General features: G+C 36.2%; 1 long non-coding RNA gene across 1 annotated transcript in view; it reads left to right on the top strand.

Annotated features, from left to right (window-relative positions):
- The first annotated feature begins 10900 nt into the window (after positions 1 to 10900).
- Positions 10901 to 17981, top strand: part of LOC126985797 (uncharacterized) — a 66265-nt gene continuing 59184 nt past the window's right edge. Inside the window, exon 1 of the long non-coding RNA XR_007739061.1 lies at positions 10901 to 11101. This is a non-coding gene — a long non-coding RNA (uncharacterized LOC126985797). The remainder of the gene's footprint in view (positions 11102 to 17981) is intronic.

Below are 17981 nucleotides of genomic sequence, written 5' to 3'. Positions count from 1 at the left end.
GATAGATAAATAGATAGTTTGCTCATTCTTTAGTCAGCCAATTTTATTTTTTAGTAATTTATCGCTTCTCTGGATGAAAAAGATGAAAGAAAATCCTGTTGGGGTTAATAGATAGATAGACAGTCCGATAATTAGTATGCCTACTTTATATTTCTTTATTCATTACGTCTGTGGATGAAAAAAAATAAAGCTGTTGGAGTTATTTTTCCCTTTAAGATCATTTTTTTTTTCTGTGCTGGTATTTCAATTTCTCACATTCTTCGCTACACATTTTCTTTTTTTCCTTTTCATTTCACTCCTTTTCACGTCATGTCCGTGTGCTCTTTAGACGTCAACACTTTTTATGTCATCCATTTGAGCCTCCAGTCCGATTTTTTCCCCATCCCTCTCCCTCCTCCTCCTCCTCCCTGCACTTCACTCCTTTTTGTTACTTTTTCTTCATTATTTATAGAAGTCAAACGTTCCTCTTTATTCATTCTCTCTCTCTCTCTCTCTCTCTCTCTCTCTCTCTCTCTCTCTCTCTTTTTTCTAGTGTTTTCTTACTTCACCTTTAATATAATTCACTAATAGGCGCTGACTTAGTCCTTTTACATCAGAGCGTTTTTAATTCATATTTTTCATCCCCTTTACTCCACTTTCATCACAGTTTGTATCACTTTATTCCTCATTTAGTTTTCTGTAACGTCCTAATCCCCTTTTATTTTCGTTCCTTTCCCCTCATCTCACGTATTTTTATCGCGTTTCTCTTTATTATCTTTGTCAATGTTTAATTTTACCTCTTCATTTTCCTCGGTTCTCTCTAATTTCTATGTCATTTTCTTCCTTTCACCTCACGTATAATTTCTTCGTCATTTTCTTCCTTTCACCTCACGTATAATTTCTTCGTCATTTTCTTCCTTTCACCTCATGTATAATTTCTTTGTCATTTTCTTCCTTTCACTTCACGTATTTTTCCCTAGTTCACTTTAATTTCTTTGTCATTTCTTCCTTTCACCTCATCTTTTTCCTCGGTTCTCTCTGATTTCTTTGTCATTTTCTTCCTTTGAGCTTACATATTTTTCCGCGTTTCTCTTTTTCCGTCATTTTTTTTCTACCTCACGTACTTTCCCGCGTCTCTGGTTTTTTGGGGATAACTTTTTTCTTTCACCTCATATTTTTCCCGTCTCTCCATAATTTCTTTGTCATATTTTTCCTTTCACCTCACACATTTTCCTTCGTTTGTTTTTATTTTCTATCTCTATTTCTTTACATTTACCTTAGTTACTGACGTTTCTTCTCCGGTTTGTCTTTGTCGTTCTTTATTTTAATTTTCCTTTACCTCTAGACTCATTTCCTTTCCACTTTTACATATACTTCATATGAGTTTTCCTTTCTTTCTTCACTTCTTCATTTTCGTTTTCGTTGCCTTAATATTTTTTTCGGAATCCATCTCTTAATATCACTCCATTTTGGTCTTTCAATCATCCTTACCCTTTTCATCTCATCTAATTTGGTCTTTTTTATTATTCACATATCTATAACTTCACTTTTTTTTTTTCATTTTCATTTTTTTATCAACTTATTTAATCTTTTTCTCTCTCCTCATTTTTCAGGTCCATCGTGATAGCGTTAACATCATTCACACTCTCCATCTCATTTAATTTGCTCTCTTTTACTATTCACATTTCTCTAACTTCATATATTTTTCATTTTTCATTATTTTTTTATCAACTTATTTAATCTTTTTTTTTCTCCTCTGTTCTTAGGTCCATCGTGATAGCATCTTTAACATCATTCACACTCTCCTTCTCATCTAATTTGCTCTCTTTTAATCCTTTTTTTACTCACATCGCATTTACATTAACATATTCAAGCCTTTTCTCTCTGGTTTCTTGTACAATGTCATTTCAACTTTAATTTCATCCCCTTTCACACTTTCGAGGCATTCCCATATATTCTTCTTCTCAAATGATATCTTTCGTCTTTTTTTCCTGTTTCGCATATACAATAACATATCACCCTTTGTACAATGTCATTTTAACTTTAATTTCATCCCCTTTCACACTTCGAAGCAGTCTCATACGTATATTCTTCTCAAATTTCATCTTTCCTCTTTTTTTTCCTGTCTCGCATATACATTAACATATCACACTTTCTTCATGTCTAATTTGCTCTCCTTTCCTTTTTTCCAAACCTCATTTTTACGTCACAATATCTGCCTTTCATCTCATCTGACTTTCTCCCTTCCGTTTCTTCATCTTTTGCATTAACATCAATTTATCTAAGTATCCTCCCCTCTCCCCTGCCTTCTGATTTCATGTACATGGTGATATCAGCTTTAAATTCATTCCCACCTGTTTATCCCATCTGATATCCTCTCTTTTTACCTTTTTTTCCATACCTCACATTTTGATATCCAATTTTTTCCCTGCTCTTGTTTCCTGTATATCGTAATTCAGCTTTCATTTAATTCCTTCACGGACCTAAAATCTTTCCCACCTGTTTATCGTATCTAATTTGCTCCTTTCGTTTTTCCTTTTTTTTTTCCTTACTTCACATTAAAATATCCAAGTTTTTTTCCCTGCTCTTGTTTCCTGTATATCGTAATTCAGCTTTAAATTCATTCCCCTACAGACCTCAAATCCTTCCCACCCGTTTATCCTATCTAATTTATCCTCTTTATTTTACCTTTTTTTACTTACTCCACATTAAAATATCCAAGTTTTTTCCCTGCTCTAGTTTCTTGTGTATCGTAGTTCAGCTTTAATTTCATTCCCTCACAGACATCAAATCATTCCCACCTGTTTTTTCCATGTAATTTCCTCTTTTTACTCTTTTTCCCTTATTTACCATTTAGATATCCAAGCCTTTTCACCTCTGGTTCCATGTATAATGTCACAGCTTCAATTTCATGCCCTTCAGACCTCAATGCATTTCCACATATTAATCATCTCTCTCTCTCTCTCTCTCTCTCTCTCTCTCTCTCTCTCTCTCTCTCTCTCTCTCTCTCTCTCTCTCTCTCTCTCTCTCTCTCTCTCTCTCTCTCTCTCTCTCTCTCTCTCTCTCTCTCTCTCTCTCTCCATTTTCCTTTTTCCACTATCACATTAACATACCCAAGCTCTCTCTCTCTCGCTCTCTCTGGTTTCATGTCTACCGTCACTCACCTTCAATTTCATTCCATTTTCGATCCTTATCAGACCCATTTATCTAGTCTAATATCCTCTCTTTTAACCCCTTTTCCTTCTTTTGCTTTTACATTAACATATCCAAGCTTCCTCTCATCTTGCTTTATGTATATCGTAATTTCGGCTTTACTTTCATTCCCTTTCAGACCTCAAATCATTCCTCGTATTAATCTCATCTATTTTGCTTTCTTTTTACCTTTTTTTCCTCACTTTACCTACATTAAGATATCCAAGCTTTCACTCTCCTCTCGTTTAATGTACATCGTGATATTAGTTTTATTTTCATTTCCTTTCAGACCCCAAATCATTCACACTTGTTCATCGCATCTAATTATCTCTCTTCTTACCTCTATTCCCTACTTTGCATTAAGATATCCAAACTTTCTCTCTCCTCTGGTTTCATGTATATCTTGATATTAGCTTTATTTTAATTTCCTTTCAGACCCCAAACTATTCTCACTCGTTCATCTCATCTAATTTGCTCTCTTTTTACCTCTATTTCCTACTTTTCATTAAGATATCCAAGCTTTCTCTCCTCTGGTTCCCTGTATATCGTCATTTCAGCTTCAATTCCATTCCCTTTCATACCTCAAATCGTCCCCTGCATTCCATTTAGATTACAATCCGCCTTTAATTTCAATCCCGTGCAGGCTTAAAATTATTCCCTGCCTTCCACCTCACGTAATTCGTCCTCGTTTCCCCGCAGCGCCGTTTCTTCCCGCCTTCCCTTCAAACGGCTTAGTCATCCCTAATTAAGATTAAGAGCGCCGCGTTTTCTCTAAGCGGAGTGCAATTTGTTTCGCTGCTACATCCTCGCTGATTGATAGCCGTTTTCTTTCTACTTGACTCCGGAAAGGGATGGAATTTTGGCTTGAAAGGGGATGCTAAAGAAAATGAGATGGCGATTTCTTTCTCTATTGGTACATATTTATTTTTTTATCTTTCTTTCCTTTTCTCTTTTTTCTTTCTCTTTTTTTCTTCCTTTTTCTATTGTTTACCTTTGTCTATTTTATTCTAGTTGTTATTTATATTTTATTTGAGTCTTGGTTCTGGGTTATAATTCTCTCTCTCTCTCTCTCTCTCTCTCTCTCTCTCTCTCTCTCTCTCTCTCTCTCTCTCTCTCTCTCTCTCTCTCTCTCTCTCTCTCCCCTACATTAATGGATTCCTCATCTTCTTTATTCTTTCTTTCTTTCATTATTTATTTCCCTTCTTTGTTCAACTCCAATAACATAACATTTTTACCTTTGCTCACCTTTCCTTCATAATATTAATAATAATAATAATAATAATAATAATAATAATAATAATAATAATAATAATAATAACAGCCATGGTTCAAAAAGGTTATCTAGTTTGTTAATTTTATATCAGTCAAACCTCATTAGCCTGAAACACGTGTCCACTAATTAATCAGCTGGTCGTGCTGCTGTAATTGTTGTTGTTGTTGTTGTTGTTGTTAAAGTACGAGAAATAGAAGTTATTGCTATTGTTGTATCTGCTGCTTCTGGTCTACTACTACTACTACTATTACTACTACTACTACTACTAGGTCCAGAACGTTGGGAAATACCTTTGTGATTTAATGATTCATGATAACGAGGAATATTTTATTTTTGATCATTTTTCCTTAACGTAACTCTTTGTATCAACATTTTAGTATTTGTTTAAATATTCTGACTCGAGTCTTTTACATTCGCCATCTTTTCCATTGGCATGTACGTGTGTGTGTGTGTGTGTGTGTGTGTGTGTGTGTGTGTGTGTGTGTCAACAACTTCACTGGAACACACACACACACACACACACACACACACACACACACACACACACACACACACACATTCTAATTTTCTTCACGTCTGTCGCATTTTCTTCGAACTTCCTATCGACACACACACACACACACACACACACACACACACACACACACACACGCACACGCACACACACATTTCACTCCCCAACTCCTCATCAAGTCTCCTATCCTTTTTTTCTTTTCTTCTCTTTTCTTCAACTTTCCTCTTCCCTTCTTCTTCACTAAGTTGCATTCCTCGCATTCCTTTCTGCCTTTGTTCCTCTCTCGTGTTGTCTTCTCATAACACTAACTCTCTCTCTCTCTCTCTCTCTCTCTCTCTCTCTCTCTCTCTCTCTCTCTCTCTTCTCTCTTCTCTCTTATTTCTCCTTTGTTTTATTTATTTTACTACCCTTCAAGGTCAACAATCTTTCATCTTCATATTATTTACTTTTTATTTTACTTTCTCACTGTATTTTATTCCTACTTGTTTTCTTTCACATTTCTTTTTCTTCTTTTTCACGTTTATTCTTCTCACACACTCTTTCTCACACTTTTTTTCTCTTTCCTACAGACTTCTTTTTTTTCTGTTTTATTTTCCGTTATTTCACTTCCATATTAATTAATTGTCTTGTATCTCTTTTCCCTCGACTTCTTTTACTTTCTCTCTATTATTTGTTTTCATTCCTATTCCCTCTTCTTTTTATGGCTCCTTCTCGTCCATTTTCTCTTCTTTTTTTGTTCGTTATTTCCCTTCCATATTGCTTTCTTTCTTGTTTTCTTGTGTGTTCTGTAATTTGTCTTCAGTATTGTCTTTCTCCATTTTCCATTCCTTTTCTCTTCTTTTTATGGCTTTTCCCGCCCATTTTATCTTCTTTTTTTGTCCGTTATTTCCCTTCCATATTGCTTTCTTTCCTGTTTTCTTGTGTGTTCTGTAATTTCTCTTCAGTATTGTCTTTCTCCATTTTCCATTCCTTTTCTCTTCTTTTTATGGCTTTTCTCGCCCATTTTATCTTCTTTTTTTGTCCGTTATTTCTCTTCCATATTGCTTTCTTTCCTGTTTTCTTGTGTGTTCTGTAATTTCTCTTCAGTATTGTCTTTCTCCATTTTCCATTCCTTTTTTCTTCTTTTTATGGCTTTTCTCGCCCATTTTATCTTCTTTTTTTGTCCGTTATTTCCCTTCCATATTGCTTTCTTTCCTGTTTTCTTGTGTGTTTTGCAATTTGTCTTCAGTATTGTCTTTCTCCATTTTCCATTCCTTTTTTCTTCTTTTTATGGCTTTTCTCGCCCATTTTCTCTTCTTTTTTTGTCCGTTATTTCCCTTCCATATTGCTTTTTTTCCTGTTTTCTTGTGTGTTCTGTGATTTGTCTTTTGTATTATCTTTTTCTCTTCCATTCCTTTTCTCTTGTGGGTTTTTTATATATCTCGAACAAGTGTGTAATATCCTGTCAGAGTTCCCTTTTTCCCCCCACACTTTCGTAATATGTATCGCATTTCTCTCCCACGCACTCTGTTAATACCCTGTTTTTCTCAGCTCTCGTCCGTCTATTTTTATATCACCTTTTCTTTTTATACTCCTCTCCTCTCTCTCCTGTTCCTTGCCATGCCCTTTTCTTCCTTTTCTTCCTTTTCTCGTTCTTTCCTCACCGTAACTTTTCTCTCCTCTCCCTTTCCTTCCTCTTAACTTTCTTTCCTTTATCTTCTTTTCGTTCCTCTCGTTCGTCTATTTTATTTCACCTTTTCTTTTTATACTCCTCTCCTCTCTCTCCTGTTCCTTGCCATGCTCTTTTCTTCCTTTTCTTCCTCTTTTCTTTCTTTCCTCACCGTAACTTTTCTCTCCTCTCCCTTTCCTTCCTCTTAACTTTCTTTCCTTTTTCTTCTTTTCGTTCCTCTCGTTCGTCTATTTTTTTTCATTTTCTTATCTTTTTTATACTCCTTTCTTTTCTCTCCTGTTCCTTGCCATGCCCTTTTCTTCCTTTTCTTCCTCTTCTCGTTCTTTCCTCTCCGCATCTCTCCACTTCTCTCCCTTTCCTTCCTCTTAACTTTCTTTCCCTTATCTTCTTTTTCTTCCTCTCGTCCGTCTATTTTATTTCCTTCTTTTTCCTTCTCTCTCTCTCCTTTCCTTTTCTTCCTTTTCCTCTTCTCTTTCTTCCTCTTCTTTCTCTCCTCCCTTTCCTTCCTCTTTCTTTCCTTCCTCTTCCTCTTCCTTTTCTCTCCACTCCTTTCCTTCTCTCTTCCTTTCCTTATCTTTTCTTCTTCCTTTTCCTTTCTCTCCTTTCTCCTTTTCCTTTCCTCTCTTTTCTTTTCCTTATCTTCTTTCCTTCTCCTTATCTTCTTCTCCTTCTCTCTTCTCCTCTTCTCCTTTTTTCCTTCTCTCTTCTCCTCCTCTTCTCCTTTTTCCTTTCTCTTCTCCTCCTCTTCTCCTTTTTTCCTTCTCTCTTCTCCTCCTCTTCTCCATTTAACATCCCTTCCTTTCCTCATTGCAACTTTCCTCTTCTAACCTTCCTCTTAACTTTCTTTCCTTAATCACCTCCTTCCTTCTCTCCTTCTCTTCTCCTTTTATCATCCTCTCTTTCATTGTCTTTCTTTTTATCGCTCTTTCCTTCTTCCTATTCTTATTTTTATAGCTTTTTCTCATCCATGGTTTTAATTTTCTGTCTGATTTTTTTTAATCTTCTCCATATCTCTCGTTCTTTCTTTTTATTTTTTTTTATATCTTTTCCCAGCAATGTTCTTTTTGTTTTATGATTTCCTTTATTATTTCTTTACCACGCATTTTATTTTCCATGTTACCTGTTTTTCTTTTCCTTGCTATTCACTGCTTTCAATTATTTTCTTTATTTCCATCTGCCTTTCTCTCCTCTCTCGTGTCAGATCATTTTTTGTTTTGTTTTGTTTTTCGTGTCTTTTCTCTTACTTTCACCTGGGAGAGTTCATTCATTAGGTTCTTTTTTGTTTCTTTTTCCTCTTTTTCCTTTTACAGATCTTTATATTTTCCTCTTTTTCTCGGATCTTTCCCACCTATGTTCTTATTTTTTTCATTGATTTTCTTTCTCATATCTCCACCACACAGTTTAAATATTACCTGTTGTTGTTGCTGTTGCTGTTTTTTACCTGCCGTTTACCTGTTTCAATTATTTCTTTATTTATTTTTCCTTTTTCTTTCACACACATGCCAGATTTGTTTTTCATTCTGTTTCCTCCCCTTCACCTTAGATAGTTAATTCCTTTAGTTCCATTTTGAATCCTTTTTTCATCTTTTTCTTTTCATATATCTTTTCTTTTTCCTCTTTTTCTTGGTTCTTTCTCAATCACTTTTCTCCCCCTTTCCTTTTTCTTTTCTTTTGCTTCCTTTCTTTTTTTCTCTCCTTTATTCCTCTTCTGTCTTTATACCTTTCTCTCCTTCATTTTCTTTCTCATCTCTCACTTTTCTTTCTCTTTTCGTCCTTATTTTCCCCTTCTCTTCCTTCCTTCCTCTGCTGTTCTTTTCCATGCTCTCTTTTCTTTTCTCTATTTTTATTTTATTTTCTGATTTTCTTTCTCATCTCTCACGCATTTTATTTCCTGTTTGACCTGGTTTATATTCATCACTATTCAACTATTTCAACCTGTCTTCATTTCCATTTTTTCTCCACTCGTGTCAGATCCGTTTTTTTCATAGTTTTTTTTTTCTTTCCTCACACTTTGTCCCTTCAACGTTTCCTTGGAGAGTTTATTTATTAGCTCAACTCGACTGCCTCTCTATTTCAAGTCCCTTTCCATCTTTTTTTCTCACACCCACACGAACGAGATTCATTTTCATTGATTTTACCTTGATATTTCACTTCTCTCTTTCCTTGAACATCAATAACATCCCTTCCATTATCTGCTTCACTTCTGTATTTCCTTCCACATCAATAACATCCCTTCCATTACCTGCTTCGTCTCTCTGTTCCCTTCCACATCAATAACATCCCTTCCATTACCTGCTTCATCCACTGTTCCCTTCCACATCAATAACATCCCTTTCATTTACCTGTTTCACCTGGAATTTACCTGTTTCAATTTAGTTTCACCTCTCACTCAAGCTATAATTATCTTTCTTTGTTTTCTCCTCCCTTCCCACGCTCGCATCGTCTCAATCAGTTACCTTGGCTATATCTGTTCGCTCTCTTTCCACCTGTATTGTGTATTATAGTTTATTGGTATATTGTGAAGCATTCCTTTTACCTGCCATTCAGTTCTCATCTTTCTTTTCTCTCCTTAATATTTCTCTTGCTTTCCTTTCTCTTCCCTTCCTTTCCTTTTTTCTTGGCTTCTTTTCTTTCCTAACCTCGTCCATTCTTTCCTCTTCTTTCCCTTTCATTCTCCTATTTTTCCTTTTCCCCTTTTTCCTCTTCTTTCTCTTCTCAAACGCTTTTTCTTACCTTCGTTTCCTTCCCCACCTCTTCCATTCTTTCCTCTTCTTTCCCTTTCATTCCCCTTCTCCTTTTCTCCTTTTTCCTTTTCATTCTATTCTCAAACACTTTTTCTGATCTTCCTTTCCTTCCTCATCTCTTCCATTCCTTCCTCTTCTTTTCCTTTCATTCCCCTTCTTCTCCTTTTCTCCTTTTTCCTTTTCATTCTATTCTCAAACACTTTTTCTTATCTTCCTTTCCTTCCTCATCTCTTCCATTCCTTCCTCTTCTTTCCCTTTCATTCCCCTTCTCTTCCTTTTTCCCTTTTCCTTTCCTTTCTCTTTTCAAACACTTCTATTCGCTTTCCTTCCTCCTCTCCTCATTTCCCTCCTCTCCTCTTCTTCCCTCAGCTTCCTCTTCTCTTCATCTATTTTTTTCCTCTTCCTCTTCTTTCCTTAACATCCCTCTTTATCTTCCAGTTCTTATCCTTACCATCTTCTCCTCTTCGTACTCTTCCTTTATATCTTTCTCGTATCGTCCTCAACTCTCCCACTTTAATCTTCTCTTCCATTCCTCCTATTTCCTTCCTCCTCTCCTCCTCCTCTTTTCTTCCTCTTCTTTCCATAGCAATCCTCTCATCTTCCACTCCTTTCCCTTTCCTTACTCTCCCTTTCGTATCCTTTAGTCGCCCCCCTCTACTGTTACCTTGTTTGTGTCAGCCTTACCTGGGTCGTCACCTTCCGGGCTCACCTGTATCATCTCATCTGACGTCCCACCTACCTGCGCGCCCTTCCCCGTGTCGCTCACCTGTCCCGCCGCCCACCTGTGTAATGTCCCACCTGCCTTCTCCTCTTTCATATCCTTCCGTAGTAGTAGTGGTAGTAGTGGTTGTAGTAGATGTAATAGTGGTTGTAGTAGTAGTAGGAAGAAAGGAAAGGAAAAGGAGAGAATGGAAAGCGAAGAGGAATGATAGGGAAGAGAAAGGAAGAGAGGGGAAAGGAAAAGTGGAGGAAGGAAAGGCATAGAAGAGGAAGGAAAGCGAACAGGAATGATAGGGAAGAGAAAAGAAAGGAAGAGAGAGGGAGGAAAACTGGAGGAAGGAAAGGAAAGGGAAGAGGAATGATTGGGAAGAGAAAAGAAGAGAGGGGAAAGGAAAAGTGGAGGAAGGAAAGGCATAGAAAAGGAAGGAAAGCGAACATGAATGAGAGTGAAGAGAAAGAGAGAAAGGAAAACTGGAGGAAGGAAAGGAAAGGGAAGATGAATGAAAGGGAGAGAAGAGAAGGAATGGAAAGGAAGAGAAAGAATAGAAAAAGATGAAGAAAGAATACGACGAAAAGAGGAAGAAAGAAGTGATGGTAGCAGTAGTAGTAGTAGTAGTAGTAGTAGTAGTAGTAGTACGACAACAACAAACTATAGAAACGAACTACATACCGAGAGAGACAGTTACACACACACACACACACACACTACAGAGAGAGAGAGAGAGAGAGAGAGAGAGAGAGAGATAGCCTCCCAGCCCTCTCTCTTCCTCTCCCTCTCTCTCTCTCCAAGCCTCAGTCGGAGTCTAGCGCGAGTACCAGCAACATCACCGCCTCCCGCCCGGCTTGCCCTCACAAACTCAGCCACAGCCCCCTCTCTCCCCCCTCCCCCCTCTCCCATGGCGTGCGCGTGCGTGTGAGAGCCGGAGGACCTTCCCTTCGCCGCCTCCCCCTTCTGAACCTGACGAGGGACAAGGGGCGAAGGGTCAGGAAGGGAAGAGGTGCTTGAAAAGGTGTGCTATTCATTTTTGGGGGAGTTGTGTTAGGAAGGAAAATATATGAAGCGAAATATAATGTCAGGGTTGTGTTTGGTTATGTAAGGAAAGGTAAACGTGCCCAGGGAAAAGAAGGAATAGAAAGACGCGCGTGAAAAGGTGTGAAAAGGGTCTGAAAAGATTGTATTTGTTGTGTTTTAACGAAAAATATAAGAAAACACAACATAGGAGTACTAATATAATGTAAGGGTTTCGTTTGGTTATGTAAGGAAAAGTAAACGTGCCCAGGGAAAAGGAGGAAAGGAAATACGCACGTGGAAAGGTGTGAAAAAGGTGTGAAAGGACTATATATGTTGTGTTTGAACGAAAAATATAAGAAAACTCACAATATAGAAGGAGTACTAAATGAAAAGTGGCGTGTCGAAACCGTAGAGTAATGTAAGGGTTCCGTTTGGTTATATAAGGAAAGGTAAACGTGCCCAGGGAAAAGAGGGAAAGGAAAGGCGCGCGGGAAAAGGTGTGAAAACGGTCTGAAAAGATTGTATATGTTGTGTTTGAACAAAAAATATAAGAAAACACACAAAATAGAAGGGTTTGCGTTAGGTTTGTAAAAGATGCAGTAAAGAAAACGTGGTGTTGTGAGACCGTAGAGTTTATGTTGACCATTTCATGTACCCAACCCCTAAAAAAGGTTACATAAGAATGAGTAGAGAAAAAAAAAAGTGTACTAAATCAGACGTGGCGTGTTGAGACCGTAGAGTTTATGTTGACAAATTCATGTACCCAACCCCCAAAAAGAAAGGGTTGTATTAGTATGAGAAGAGAAAAAGGTGAACTAAATTAAACGTGGCGTGTTGAGAGCGTAGAGTTATTGACGAACAGTATTATTAAACCAGACAGCGAAGAGGAAGGTAGAAGATACGATAGACGAGTGAAAGTATGCAAAAGGTGTAAATAAGTAAGAATATCGAATTGAATGACAGATAGAGGTTGAAGATGGCTTAGACCAGTGGTAAAAAGTGCTAGAAGGTGGAAACTGGTGCCGGAAAAGGTTGGTGATTGAACGATGAACGAAAACGAATAAGAACATTGAACTAAACGACAAAAATGAGGTTGGAGGTGGCTAAAGCGAGAGTGCAAAGGTGTGAACAGGTGCGAGAAAGGTGTTAAGGTGTGTTGATTAAACGGAAACCAATAAGAGAAAGTATACTGAACCAAATAGGATAAAAAAAAGGTGTGAGATGGCGTGGACGAGTGAAAATGTGCAGAGAAAGTGGGAAAAAGTGTGACGAGGCTTAATGTTCAGACTGAAAAGTTGAAAAATACAAAAAAAAATATAAAAGAAAGGTGAGGTCAAAGGTTAACAGGTAATTAGAAAAGGTTTGTATGAAAAGATGTTGTTGAGGATGTAGTGTTTTGAACGGAAAGTTAATCAAGGAATAACATGTTGAACCCAAGAACCAAAAAAAAAGCCCCTGGAGGTAAGGTAGGTGAGTGGGAAGGTGTGAAGAGACGGGAAGAGGTGCGGCCAGGTGAGGTGAGGTGTTGTATTTTGTCTGTCTGTTTATTGGGAAGTAAAGAAAACATAGAACCAATAAACTTACTATACAGCTTAGGATAATAAAGAAAAATAAAAGATAGTGTTGTAGAAATTCGAGAACGTGTAAAAAGACCGAAGAGATGAAGATAACGAATAAAGATAATGATATTTATTTGGGCTATCTGAAATTAGACAAAAAAATATTACCAATTGACAAAAAGAGGTTTAGAGCGTAGGAAATTAAAGGAAGAGAAAAGATATTGTTGTATAAATTCGAAAACGTGTAAACAAGATCGAAGAGATGAAGATAACGAATAAAGATAGAGATGGTATTTATTTTGGCTATCGGAAATTAGACAAAAAATATTACTAATTGACAAAAAGGAGGTTTAGAGCTTAAGATAATAAAGGAAGAGAGGCGATAAGTTTGCATTACTTTGATAACTGTACTGAACAAGAACGAAGGGATGAGGATAATGAATAAAAATAAAGATAGTAATAATAAAGATAGATAAAGAAACCAGAAATCAGTACTAAAGAAAGAGAACCGTAAAGTAGTTTCAATAGACAAGATAACCGATTTAAATTAATGTAGGAATGAAGATGATAAAGATAAAGATAACATATTTAGAACCAAACAGTAGATGAAGGGAGGAGGAAGAAGAGGGAAATGGCGAAGAGGAGGAAAGAGGAAGGAAGGAGGAGAGTAGAGACGGGAGAGGAGAAGAAAAGATAAGAGGAAGAGAAGGAGGAAAAAGAGGGAGATAGCGAAGAGGAGGAAAGAGGAAGGAGGGAGGAGAGTAGAGACGGGAGAGGAGAAGAAAAAATAAGAGAAAGCATAAGAGAGGAAGAAAAGGAGGAAGAAGAGGGAGATAGCGAAGAGGAGGAAAGAGGAATGAAGGAGAGTAGAGACGGGAGAGGTGAAGGAAAAAGGAAGATAAGAGAAGAAAAAGAAAGTGACAGAGAGGAAATAAGATAGAAACAAGAAATAAACAAGAAATTGAGAGAAAATGATGGTTAGAGGTTAGTAAAGTAGAACTAAAGTAAGGCTAAGTTAGTAAGTTGGTGTAGTAAAGTAAACAGGAAGCAGAAAGGAGTGTAGAAAAATGAAAACAGGTAGAAACAGGTGAGAAAAAATGTGATTGGAGCGAAAAGCCGAAAGAAAACATGCAAACACCAACCGTGAGAGAGAGAGAGAGAGAGAGAGAGAGAGAGAGAGAGGATAAAAGGGTCGGTCGGAAAGTGAAAAGAAGTGAACACGTGCGGAAAATAGTTTGGACAGGTGTGTGAGTGGACGGATTTTAGAACACAGGTGAAGAGGAAAACAAATAAACAAAAAAAAAGAAGTTAGGTTACGTAGGGAAGTGTGTAGTTAGGTCTAAGCAGGTTTGATTAGTAAGGCAAATATGAAAAACAGACACTCATACAAAAGAAAAAAGTAGATGTTGGGCTATATAGGAAAGGACTTAAATGAGTGTATAGGTTTGCATAGCTCTGGTCATTGTGTAGTAAGTTCTGAACATGTTTGATATGTAAGGTAAATATAACAAACAGATATAAAGACTCATACAAAAGAAGAAAGTAGATCTTGGGCTATATAGGAAAGGACGCAAATGAGTGTATAGGTTTGCATAGCTCTGGTCATTGTGTAGTAAGTTCTGAACATGTTTGATATGTAAGGTAAATATGACAAACAGATATAAAGACTCATACAAAAGAAGAAAGTAGATGTTGAACTATATAAGAAAGAAAGCAGATGTCTGTATAGGTGTGCATAGCTTCATTTAGTATGTGTGTAGTAAGGTATCAGCAGGTTTGGTTAGTAAGGCAAGTAAAGGAACAAACATAAACACAGACCCAGAGAAGAGAATCAGGAGAAAAACGTAGATGTTATGTTGCTCAAGAAATGGGAAGCAGGTGTGTATATAGAGCTTTAAGAGGTTTAGATAGTGTGATAAGTGTGTTTGAAGGAGTGGATAGGTTTGGCACTTTGAACGGTGGCTTAAATAAAATAAAATGTAAGGGGAAATCCCGTAGTTTGAGTGAATGCTTATTTATGTATTTTTTTTCTCTATAAATAATTGTTTGTTTTGAATAGCTAAATATACGTTTGTTTATTGCTTCGTTAAGAGAGATAAATAGAGGAAGAAGGCAAGAGAGAGAGAGAGAGAAAACTTGAAAGACGCATGTTAAAACGAGAAAAAGTTTGAAATGTCCCCACTTTTCTCTTACCTGCGTGTCACTGCATAAAAGGAGCGAAAGTGAAAGTTGCTGAAGTGATTGTAAGATTTGAGCTAACACGTTGAAAGAGAACAAGGTTGAGAGAGAATATAAAACTAACTACAAATGAAAGGCAAGAGGAGAGAAGAAAGGAAGGAGAATATGAAAACTGAGGAAAAAAGGATAGAGAGAGAAAAGAAAAAAGTGAACAGGTACAAAAAGGTGTGTAAAGGTCAGATATGTTTTTTTATTGAAAAGTGAAGGGGAAAAAATGGAACAGGCAAAAATGGATGATAGGTTAGGTTATAAAAAAAGGGAAGGAGGAATAGAGAGGAGCAGTGGAAGGGGAGACTTTTATGAAGGGCACGAAATGTTAAACAAAAGTTGAAAAAAAGGAGAATTAGAGAATAAAAAGTGAAAGAAAGGATTGACATTAAAGGAAAAAAAATACGCGACAATTTAAAATGATAAAATATGAAAGAGAAACAAAATGAAAATTGAAAAGTAAGAGAAAAAGAGTGAAGGGGAAAGAAGGAACTACGCTAAAGGGAAGGATAGGAAAGGGAAACAAAGAGGTGAAAATTAAAGAGTAATAGAAAAAAAGAGTGAAGGGGAAGGGAAGGATAGTGAAGGGAAACAAACAGATGAAAATTGAAGAGTAGGAGAAAAAAAGATTGAAGGGGAAGGGAAGGATAGTGAAGGGAAACAAACAGATGAAAATTGGAGTAGGAGAAAAAAGAGAGTGAAGGGGAAGGGAAGGATAGTGAAGGGAAACAAACAGATGAAAATTGAAGAATAGGAGAAAAAAGAGAGTGAAGGGGAAGGGAAGAATAGTGAAGGGAAACAAACATATGAAAATTGAAGATTAGGAGAAAAAAGAGAGTGAAGGGAAAGGGAAGGATAGTGAAGGGAAACAAACATGAAAATTGAAGAGTAGGAGAAAAAAAGAGAGTGAAGGGAAAGGAAGGACACTAAAGGAAACAAACAGATGAAAACTGAAAGTAGGAGAAAAAAAATTGAAGGGGAAAAGAAAATTATAGGGAAGAGACAAACACCAATATTCAATTTGAAAAGAAGAGTAGGAGAAAAAAATGAGTAAATGGAAGTGTAAAAAAAATGAAGGAATTATAAGGAAGACAAACAAATGAAAATCAAATTAAAAGAAAAGTGAAGAGAAAGAATTACACTAAAGGAAATCAGAAATGCAAACTGAAAAGAGTAAATAAAAAAAAATAAGGTAAAGAAAATTATAGGGAAGAGACAAACACCAATATTCAATTTAAAAGAAAAGTGAAGAAAAGAAATTGCATGAAAGAGTAAAATAAAATAAAAAATAGTTAGAGAAAAAGAATTATAGGAAAGACACAAACACCAATATCCAATTTAAAAGAAAAGTGAAGAAAAGAAATTGTATTAAGGCGACACAGAGATGAATGGAAAAACTAAGAATCGGAAAATGATAATGAGAAAGCAGTGATTACCTTCGGCGGGCAGGTGATTAATTAAAGGATGATTGATTTTACCTGATTGGGAGAAAAGGAAGAGATAGAGATGAAAGAAAACCTCAGTGATCATTGAAACCCGAGCAGGAAAGAAAACTCAGGAAAGAAATGTAAAAAAATGAAGATATAGTTATTGCGAAAGAGAAATAGATATGGTAGTTGGGAGAGAGAAAGATATAGAGATGAAAGAAAGCCTCACTGATCATTGAAACCCGAGCAGGAAAGAAAACTGAGAAAAGAAATGTTAACAAATTGAATAGATATAGTAATTGGGAGAAAAAGAGATGTAGTATTTGGGAGAGAAAAATAAATATGGTAATTGGGAGAGAGAAAGAGATAGAGATGAAAGAAAGCCCCAGTGATCATTGAAACCCGAGTCTGAAAGAAAACTAAGAAAAGAAATGTAAAAAAAAAAAAGAATAGATATAGTATTTGGGAGAGAGAAATAGATACGGTAATTGGGAGAGAGAAAAATATAGGAATGAAAGAAAGCCTCAGAGATCATTTAACCCCGACCCGGAAAGAAAACTAAAAGAAATCTGAAAAATGAAAAGATAGAATTTATATGGTAAGCGTGATTCTTTTTATGAACTGAACGGATAAAAAATGAGTATAGGAGGAAGTGAAGCCGATAGGATGTCAATGTAGATTATAATGAAAGAAAGTAAAGTGAAAGTTTCTATACAATAACTTCCTTAGCTAAACTTAACTGACATTTCTTTTCCTGCAACTGAACAACGAAAGAAAGGACACTATACGTAATAAAGAAATGCCATTGTCTCTCACACAAATATATCACGCTGCTTATACCGCCATCAGAGAGAGAGAGAGAGAGAGAGAGAGAGAGAGAGAGAGAGAGAATGGCATTTTTGTATTACGTAGTGTCCTTTCTGTCGTGAATATAATAAAAGTATACCGTTATGTTTCTTTCCGTGCCACTAATAACGTTGAAAAAGGAACAAAATATAGAAAAGTTGTAAAGGCGAGATAGAAAAAAAATATTAACATCCTAAAATAGCTAAAAAAAACTTCATGATTAAAAAGAAAAGTAACTCAAGGAAAACGAGATAGAAAATACATATCAACATCCTAAAATAGCTAAAAAAAAACGGAGGTACAGTTATTTCAGTCGTCCACTTCATGATTAAAAAGAAAAGTAACTCAAGGAAAACGAGATAGAAAAAAATATTAACATCCTGAATTAGCTACAAAACGGAGATACAGTTATTCAGTCGTCCATTTCATGATAAAAAAAAGTCACTCAAGGAAAACGAGATAGAAAAAAAATATTAACATCCTAAAATAGCTAAAAAAAACGGATGTACAGTTATTTCAGCCGTCCACTTCATGATAAAAAAAAAGTCACTCAAGGAAAACGAGATAGAAAAAAAATATTAACATGATTAGCTACAAAATGGAGATACAGTTATTCCAGTCGTCCATTTCATGATTAAAAAGAAAAGTCACTCAAGGAAAACGGATAAAATAAAGTGATACAGGAAAGGTAAGGTAATTAACTTTTGTCTCTGTATGAGCAGCGATTAGCGGGCTTATTTACACCTTTTTTTTGTTGCCCTTGAGCTGTTTCTTTAGCTGTAAAAAAAAAGAACCAACAGATTACATTTCCTGAAACTAA

This window comes from Eriocheir sinensis, chromosome 60, assembly GCF_024679095.1.
Source record: "Eriocheir sinensis breed Jianghai 21 chromosome 60, ASM2467909v1, whole genome shotgun sequence".
Lineage (NCBI taxonomy): Eukaryota > Metazoa > Arthropoda > Malacostraca > Decapoda > Varunidae > Eriocheir > Eriocheir sinensis.
The sequence above is the reverse complement of the archived record's forward strand: the minus strand, read 5'-3'. Positions and strand labels throughout refer to the sequence as shown.